At 47.4% G+C, this 10,249-nt stretch overlaps 1 pseudogene; it reads right to left on the bottom strand.

Moving 5' to 3' along the window:
- Window positions 1-1,430: 1,430 nt before the first annotated feature.
- Window positions 1,431-1,548, bottom strand: LOC124778098 (annotated as a pseudogene).
- Window positions 1,549-10,249: the final 8,701 nt, after the last annotated feature.

Consider the following 10,249-nt stretch of genomic DNA (forward strand, 5'->3'; position numbering starts at 1 on the left):
TATTACGGAAAAATGGTCCTAGACACAGCTTAGACAATTGTTTCCAGAATGCATCTAAAAGACTTGATCGTGAATTGTCCGTGTATAGCACAGTCGGGAAGAGAATTGCGTGGAAAGCGCGGTTCGGGTTACGAGTCCCGGTCCGGCACACAATTTCAACTTGCCAGGAAATTTCAAAACAGAGCAGAGAGAGATTCACTCTGAAAATTAAGTTCAGCCTATACATTTTGAACTGCTGTACCTCTCAGGAATGGGTCAGAATGCCTTAGCCCGTTATGCGGGAAGTGCATGGGTTAATAATAGGTGTCTTGAAGTGTATGGATTTCATTTGGTTCTTGTAGCAGGTTTATGCAAACCGATAGGGCTGCAAATATCGTTCTTCTGCTGCACGCCATTTTCGGAGACAATGTGCTGTCTCAAGCCTGTAGTTTGCGCACTGTGATGGAATGCGGAACAACGCGTCGTCGACCTTGGCGCGATATTGGCGGAGTTATTTTCTGTTGCCTTCCTCAGAGTCATCTTACAGTGATGTTAACGCCGTGTAATGTGTACCACGTTACGCAACGGACTGACACTCCCCTAACTTTCGTCCAGAAGAACTATAGAGACTTCTATCCGGTCTTATGTGTACCAGTTTTAAAACAGAAAATTATCTAGTATCGATCGCTAAATATAACATTTTTCGGTCGGCACGACTCTCTTCGGCACAATCATGGTGTCAGCGCTATTTACGATTCGGGGTTTGTTAGTGGTATGAAGGACGTTCACAGGTTCAGTAACTATTTGCACAAAAGAGGCAGTCTATCGATCTATCGGCACAAGCCCTTAAAAAGAAATAAGACTGACAGAAGGGAGGGAAGAGAATTCTCAATATCTACTATGTAGTCACATAAGCGACAGGTATTGTAAATTTGCCCTGAAACGACATTACAGAACCTTGCAGAAATCTGGCCGGAGTGGCCGAGATGTTCTAGGCGCTACAGTCTCGAACTGCGAGACCGCTACGGTCGCAGGTTCGAATGCTGCCTCGGACACGAATGTGTGTGACGTCCTTAGGTTAGTTAGGTTTAAGTAGTTCTACGTTCTAGGGGACTGATGACCTCAGATGTTAAGTCCCTTAGTGCTAGCGCCATTTGAACCTTGCAGAAAGAATTGAAGGATGTAGTTGACAATGAAAGAGTAAAATACGCAACCGTAAAAAAAAATTAGTACACTTGGAAAACTTCTCCTGCACAGGCCATGAAGGCCCAAAGGTACTGACTGGCCGCCGTGTCATCCTCAGCCCATAGGCGTCACTGGATGCGGATATGGAAGGGCATGTGGTCAGCACACCCCTCTCCCGGCCGTATGTCAGTTTCCGAGACCGGAGCCGCTAGTTCTCAATCAAGGATCTCCTCAGTTTGCCTCACAAGGGTTGAGTGCACCCGGCTTGCCAACAGCGCTCGGCAGACCGGATGGTCACCCATCCAAGTGCTAGCCCAGACCGACAGTGCTTAACTTCGGTGATCTGACGGGACCCGGTGTTACCACTGCGGCAAGGCGGTTGGCACACTTGGAAAGACGATGTCGATTTTGATCCGATGACGGCCTATGTCGCCTGGGGGATAGTAGATAGTTTCAACGACCGGCGTCTCTCAACAGATAGCATATAGCATAGTTTCCAGAGTGCCATCTGTATCTACCATATAACAGGGAATGCTCACAGCCAGAAGGCTCGTTGTGAAGCAAGCAGGCAACCATGCCATGGAGACGCACTTGTGCTTCCTACAGCCAACTCAGTGAATTTGAGAGTGGTCAAATTGTGGCCTGCCGAGTGTCGGGACGTTCCCTTCGGAGAATTCCCACACATGCTGGACGTGATGCGTCAGTTGCGCACCGATGCTGGTATCAGTGGTCACGTGAACATTCTCACACTATTACACGAGGTTCTGGACGTCCACGCAACACAGGCGACCGCCAGGATCGTCGTATTGTGAGGGCAGCAGTGGCAGGTCGTACAGCTACCACAGCACAAATAAGAGGGCTTGTAAGCCTAGAAGCGTCAACATGAATTGTTGCGAACCAGTTACTAACAGTGGGACTACAAGCACGCACACCTCTAGCCCGCCTCCCACTCACGCCGCAGCATCGACGCGCACTCCTCGACTGATGTCGTCAGAGGATCACTTGGAAGGTGGAATGGTGCGCTGTGGTCTTCAGCGACGAAAGCAGATTCTGCCTGCACCCAAGTGATTGTTATTTGGGCGTACGATGTAGAGCTGGTGAGCGCTGTCTCGTAGACTGCATTCGTCCATGACACACTCGCCCCACTCCTGTCCTTACAGCTCTCTTTCACCTTTGGTATTTCTGGAGGTGACGCTAAACAGCGCTCGGCACGTGCAGTATGTTGTTAAACCCATTGTTTTTGACGTTCTTGCAGCAGAAACGTAATGTGTTGTTCCAATAGGATAATGCTCGCCCCCACACTGCTGGAGAAAATCGACGTATTCCGCTAGACGCGCAACAACTCCCTGGCTAGCATGATCTCCAGATTTGTCTCCAGTCAAGTACGTGTGGGTTATGATGGGACGAGAAGTGACTTTTGCGACTCATCAACGAACAACTCTTACGGAACTACGCGAATAGGTCGAGCAGGCGTGGAATAACGTATCCCAGAACGGTATTCGCCATCTGTACGATCGACTGGATGCCAGAGTCAGCGCCTACTTTGCCGCCTGTGGAAGCTTCACCACGTATTAACATGAAGGTTTCAGCATGGGTCGATACCAGGTACCTCAAAACCACTTGTGTTGTTGATCTCTACATCTACATCTACATCTACATTTATACTCCGCCAGCCACCCAACGGTGTATGGCGGAGGGCACTTTACGTGCCACTGTCATTACGTCCCTTTCCTGTTCCAGTCGCGTATGGTTCGCGGGAAGAACGACTGCTGGAAAGCCTCCGTGCGTGGTCGAATCCCTCTAATTTTGCATTCGTGATCTCCTCGGGAGGTATAAGTGGGGGACGCAATATATTCGATACCTCATCCAGAAACGCACCCTCTAGAAACCTGGACAGCAAGCTACACCGCGATGCAGAGCGCCTCTCTCGAAGAGTCTACCACTCGAGTTTGCTAAACATCTCCGTAACGTTATGATGCTTACCAAATAACCCTGTGACGAAACGAGCCGCTCTTCTTTGGATCTTCTCTATCTCCTCCGTCAACCCGACCTGGTACGGATCCCAAACTGATGAGCAATACTCAAGTATAGGTCGAATGAGTGTTTTTTAAGCCACCTCCTTTGTTGATGGACTACATTTTCTAAGGACTCTCCCAATGAATCTCAACCTGGCACCCGTCTTACCAACAATTAATTTTATATGATCATTCCACTCCAAATCCGTCCGTACGCATACTTCCAGATATTTTACAGAAGTAACTGCTACCAGTGTTTGTTCCGCTATCATATAACCATACAATAAAGGATCCTTCCTTCTATGTATTCGCAATACATTACATTTGTGTATGTTAAGGATCAGTTGCCACTCCCTGCACCAAGTGCCTATCCGCTGCAGATCTTCCTGCATTTCGCTGCAATTTTCTAATGCTGCAACCTAAATGTAATCATTTCATGTGCTCAATATGCACTGTTACAACAATAAATCTTGAATGACATGGAAACCACTAAAAGGGTGTATTATTTTTTCGGCAGTGTATTACAACGATCGACGGACGGGATTCATTGTTCTGTACATAGAGAAGCACTTTGCGCTAAATTTGCAGGCATGGAGCACGTGAAGAAATTGGTGATAGTAATACTACCGAGCGAGGTGGCGCAGTGGTTAGTACACTGGACTCGCATTTTGGAGGACGACGGTTCAAACCCGCGTCCGGCCGTCCTGATTTACGTGTTCCGTGATATCCCGAAATCGCTTGAGGCAAATGCCGGGATGGTTCCTTTCCCAGGGCACGACCAATTTCCTTCCCCATCCTTCCTAATCCGAGCTTCTGTTCCAAGGACCTCGTTGTCGATGGAACATTAAAAACTTATCTTCTCCTCCCTCCTCCGGTATTAATCGTGAATTCCACTGTGAGTTGCAACAGTTTTCGACGGAAATGAAAGAAGAATAAGAAGACTTTATATATCACTGCAAAGTACGTTGGTTAAGTCAAATGGCATGCCTGGAACGAACTGTCCATTTTAAACCGGCTGTTATTGATTTTATGACGGATGAACGAGCGCAGGGACGAAAATTAGAATATCTGGAATAGATTGCAGATACATACACTGCTGGCCACCGTAAATGCAACACCAAGAAAGACAAGAGGTAGCACAACAAAATTTATTTTGTAGATAACATGTTGACCAAGTATCAAATGATTACGTTTACAGACGTCTGTGACATGTGGTTCCTGCCAGAATCAGTAGCCAGAGTAGCCGCCATTGTTGGAGATCACCGCTGCCACACGTCTCGGCATTGAGTCAAAGAGACGTTGGATGTGTTCCTGGGGTACAGCAGCCCAAGCAGCTTCCACACGTTGCCAAAGATCATCTGGTGTGGCAGCTGGGGATGTAATCTGGGTCACTCGTTCAGCAACCATGGGCCACATGTTTTCTATCGGCGAAAGATCCGGAGAGCGAGCCGGCCAGGGAAGTAATTCAATCTGGTTATTGACGAAGAACCTTTGGACAATGCGTGCCACGTGTGGTCGCGCATTATCCTGTTGAAATATGGCTGTGGCCGAGCCCTGAAGGTAAGGAAGGACAACTGGCTCCAGCACCTCGGATATGTAGCGCCGGCTATTTAAAGTACCGGCAATGCGTACTAGAGGCGTGCGAGAGTAATATCCAATACCGCCCCATACCATAATACCCGGTGCAAGACCAGTGTGGCGGTGCATAATGCAGCTGTCCAGCATCCTCTCTCCACGGTGTCTCCACACTCGAATCCGACCATCGTGGTGCTGCAGACACAAGCGTGCCTCGTCAGTAAAGACAACGTCATTCCATTCTGCCGTCCACATCCGTCTGTCATCACACCATTGGCGACGGAGACGTCTGTGGTTCTGCGTCAATGGTAGACGAAGCAATGGACGTCTTGCGGACAGACCACTCTGCCGTAAACGGCGTCGAATGGTACGCGCAGACACTGGATGATGCGTTACAGGCGCAATGTGCTGTGCTATGGTTCGGGATGTCACTGAGCGATCCGTCACTGCCATGCGCACAATTTGCGTATCAGCACGTGCAGTGGTGCATCGAGGTGAATGCGATCGACCACGTCGGTCCGTCGTACCCTCCTGCATCCAACGGTCACATATCCGCATTACAGTTGTTTGGTTTCGTCCAACACGACTAGCGATTTCTCCGTATGATAATCCACAATCTCGGTAAGCCACTATCCTTCCTCTGCCGAACTCGGATACTTGATCAAAAGATGTTCGCTGTTGTCTACGAGGCATAACTGATCGTCTTGTGAAACAACCACAAGGTAAACACACGTGCCGAACGTACACTCGTCGAAATCGCCAAGCGTTAAATGGCGCTTTGAGGTGGCGCCACAGGCGCGCGTGATGTGCGTCTGCGCTGAAATTCTAATCAGTTGCATATCTCATCGTTGCAAACTCATGGTGTAAATTTCACTTGATTCGGATGCTTCCTTCAGGGTGTTGCATTTACGGTGGCCAGCAGTGTATTTTAAATGGACTTGACTGCACACTACACTGCAAGGCGAGAAAAATTATTTTTGATTTGATGGAGATACTACTAAAAAGAAAGTAGCATTGTAGAAGGGACAAATTATGACAAGCACAGTTCAGTTCTCTAAGCTCATTGGCGTTAAAGAAAATGGAGGGTTTAAAGAATCCATAGTGACCTTGAAAGAACTATAAGGATAGTTTTCAAAACGTTTGTGGACACTGTCAATCTTACATCTATTTTCGAGCTGTATTCGAGACCGTTTCAGTTGAAACCGCGCCTGTGCAAGCGCAGGTGTAACATTGATCAGTAATTACGACGAATATTATCCCAGTGCATGTAAAATCAAGAGCTGTAAAATAGTTGTTATTGTTGTGGTCCTCAGTCCAGAGTCTGGTTTGATGCAGCTCTCCGTGCTACTCTATCCTGTGCAAGCTTCTTCATCTCCCAGTACCTACTGCAATCTACATCCTTCTGAATCTGTTTAGTGTATTCATCTCTTGGTCTCCCTCTACGATTTATACCCTCCACGCTGCCCTCCAATACTAAATTGGTGATCCCTTGATGCCTCAGAATATGTCCTACCAACCGATCCCTTCTTCTAGTCAAGTTGTGCCAAAAATTTCTCTTCTCCCCAATTCTATTCAATACCTTCTCATTAGTCATGTGATCTACCCATCTAATCTTCAGCATTCTTCTGTAGCACCACATTTCGAAAGCTTCTATTCTCTTCTTGTCTGAACTATTTATCATCCACGTTTCACATCCATACATGGCTACACTCCATACAAATACTTTTAGAAACAACTTCCTAACACTTAAATCTATACTCGATGTTAACATATTTCTCTTCTTCAGAAACGCTTTCCTTGCCATTGCCAGTCTACATTTTATATCCTCTCTACTTCGACCATCATGAGTTATTTTGCTCCCCAAATATCAAAACTCATTTACTACTTTAAGCGTCTCATTTCCTAATCTAATTCCCTCTGCATTGCCCGACTTAATTCGACTGCATTCCATTATCCTCGTTTTGCTTTTGTTGATGTTCATCTTATATCGTCCTTTCAGGACACTGTCCATTCCGTTCAGCTGCTCTTCCAGATCCTTTGTTGTCTCTGGCAGAATTACAATGTCATCGGTGAACCTCAAAGCTTTAATTTCTTCTCCATGGATTTTAATTCCTACTATGAATTTTTCTTTTGTTTCCTTTACTGCTTGCTCAATATACAGACTGAATAACATCGGGGATAGGCTACAACCCTGTCTCACTCCATTCCCAACCACTGCTTCCCTTTCATGCCCCTCGACTCTTATAACTGCCATCTGGTTTCTGTACAAAATAGCCTTTCGCGCCTTGTATTTTAGCCCTGCCACCTTCAGAATTTAAAAGAGAGTATTTAATTTTATTTACGACGTTCCTGTGTATGTCTTACAAAGTCCCTTCCTGGAAATTTATTTGCAATTCAAATTTTCCTTTGCCTTTCCTTTTCATGCCTTTTACAAAGACATTAATAAATGGAACATACTGAGCGTTACTTGGGTTTATTTTCAGTGTAAGTAAAGTAAAAACTAAAAATAAAAAAGGTTTCTGCGTAGGGATTCGACCCCGCAACCCTTGGATTTCAATTCTACACTCTTTCCGCTGCGCCAACCACAGCGCGGAAGGCACATAAATGACTCATGCGCCAAGTGACCTGCGCCAGAAATGCTATTTCTTTTTTTTTCCCCCCTCAAACGCTTGCCCATCTGGAGCTCCCACACCCGTTACTTTCATTTTGTGGTCAAGCCCTGCAAACACCATAATTTTGGACAAAATCGATGATAACGAGTTGGAGCGATCTCGTTGTCAGTGGTAAGCTCCTATCGCATCAGCAGATTTCGGTATTACCTGTAAATCTCAAGATAACTGCAGGGAGGGACTTAAATGTATGTTACGTGTAGAGTAACGAATCTGACGATCCATCATTCAGCATTTGATAGTAATCAGCCTACATCGTCTACAAGTCAAGTGCGAAAGTATAAGGGGAAAATCAAGAAAGACGAGTTCGTATTAAGAACGGAAAGAGGCTGGTTGCAGCTTATTGTCGTTGTTGTTCACCTTCTGCGTCGAAGCAGCACTAATGGAAGAGAAGGAAAATTTCGGAATAGATACCGACGTTAAGGTTCGTATACGGCATAGTCCTTCTGGCCACAAGTAAGGAGACTTATAGAATCTTCAAGAAAAGTGTATCGCGAGTTCTCGTTTGGATTTCCGTATCATCCAGCAATTTGCGTCAGCTTGGGTCGTGCGCTCTAGTCGAGCCAGAGGCCACGGGTACCGGTGGGCCTATGTGGAGATTAGCTGTGAGCCATGTGAAACGGTACAAAGCAGTCTTAAATATGGACATGGAGCAACAACTCGGACTGGGAGCCTGCTCTGGGCCAGTGTGGGCAGCAGCTGAGAAGTTTAATTGTCGTGCGGCAGCCTTGCATCTCGCGCCGGCCGAGACTGTTTTAAATCAGCGTGGCTGGCCGATGGAGTTACTCCACTGAAAGCAGTAGACGGCACGACCAGAATGGAATCAGCGACATTTTCTGTGGTCCAGCGCCGGGTCGTTGGCGCGATGGCCGAGCTGGTTTGGTATCAGTGGGACCAGCTTGTGTGTACTGTTACGTGTGGTGGAGGACAGGTTACTGTTAATCGACGTGAGGCATCCGGGATGAAGCGGCAGTTGAGCGGAAATGAAGACACCTTGAAGGAAGGTCGAGAGCGCCTTCAAGAGTCGAAGTGGATAGCGTGGCAGCGCAACGAAGCACTGAGGGTGGGTGAGGGCGGCCAAGACTGAGTGTGGCCTGTGTCAACGTCAGGCGAACTGGCCGCACCAGGAGACGGTGTTCGTCTTGATACCTCCAGCGGATACGACGGCTGAGGGCGCGGAAGTGCTTTCAGAAAGAGAGCTTTCCGTGAAGACGGTTGGAAGGCGCCATGTAGTGGCATTTATACGTTGTTTCTAACCGTTTAGTATGTGAAACTTCGTGGAAGATTAAAACTGTGTGCCGGACCGAGACTCGAACTCGAGACCTTTGCCTTTCGCGGGCAAGTGCTAGAGCGAAAGGCAAAGGTCCCGAGTTCGAGTCTCGGTCCGGCACACAGGTTTAATCTTCCAGGAAGTTTCATATCAGCGCACACTCCGCTGCAGAGTGAAAATCTCATTCTCGTTAGTATGTGCTGGCATTCTTAGACTGCCAAGGTTCGAGTTGATGAAACATGGCGAGACTGCTCTTAGGCCTGTAATTTCAGGAACAGTGCATTGTATGAATTCTTTTTTAATAATTTTTGATAACGTGGTTAGAAAATGGTGGCCTAAATTCATCTTTAATAATCAGCGTTGATCGCAAAATATTTTATTCGTGGTAATCGGTTTTAATCTTTGAGATCACCTTCAGATGGTTAACTGCCTCCTTTAGCGATTTGTGGAGACGGAGAGCGGAGCTAAACATGTGACTGAAGGAACATTCGTCGACAGCTCATGGGCTGAGGTAGCTTAAACAACCTTCTGCAGCTTCTGATCACGTTCATATTTCATCGAATGGTTTTGAACGGTACCTAGTGGTTCCAACCTGTACACCAGAGCGAACAATTCCAACGGGGTCAGATCACGCTCAAAGGGGCCGTAGCCCCACGAAGTCCTGATAGAACTGTTGAATCTTGCTGGGGTGTGTGCCAGCAGTGTCAAAGGTTGCCGAGAACGTCATCTCGTAGCTCATGGCACAGAAAGCAGTTGTTTTAAATCTCTAAATATGTGGGAATCTACGCCTCAAGCGAAGGGTTGGTTTCATTGGCGGTATTTATGGCACCCGCTGAGGGATTTTCGTGTCAATTCTGAGCGGAAGTGTGTACGAAATCTTTTCTTCCGCGATCCACAACGCATAACGAAACTGCATGCTTTCAGTGTTGGGTGTCGAGGTTCGGACCTCAACTGCAAAAAATGGCTCTGAGCACTGTGGGACTTAACAGCTGTGGTCATCAGTCCCCTAGAACTTAGAACTACTTAAACCTAACTAACCTAAGGACATCACACACATCCATGCCCGAGGCAGGATTCGAACCTGCGACCGTAGCAGTCGCGCGGTTCCGGACTGCGCGCCTAGAACCGCGAGACCACCGCGGCCGGCACCTCCACTGCAGAGAGAAGGGATGAGAGAGGATGTGATGACCAATCCCTTCGTGTGATACGTCCACCGTGGTGTTAAGCAGAATTGTGGTGAAATTTGGTGCCATTATGACATCATTAACCCATCTTACATCTCAGTTTAGCTTCTGAGCTCCGGTTTTTTCCGGCATGCGTCGACAGCCCCCTGTTTGAAGCGTCGCCGAGCCCCAGGGTGACGTGGCATGGCGCCACGCTTTTGTATCGTTACAAAGGAAGGTTGAGCCAAGTTTCGGACTTCTGCGTTGCAATGAGAGACAATTACCGTGTTTCGAATAAGTGACCCAATAAATGTGTTGCGCAGTGCACTCGCTCTGTCGAGCTCGGACCTGCCACAGGGGACTCCGGTTGCAAGGTGCGTATTTCTCCTTAGA

Source organism: Schistocerca piceifrons, chromosome 2 (genome assembly GCF_021461385.2).
Source record: "Schistocerca piceifrons isolate TAMUIC-IGC-003096 chromosome 2, iqSchPice1.1, whole genome shotgun sequence".
Taxonomy (NCBI): Eukaryota; Metazoa; Arthropoda; class Insecta; order Orthoptera; family Acrididae; genus Schistocerca; species Schistocerca piceifrons.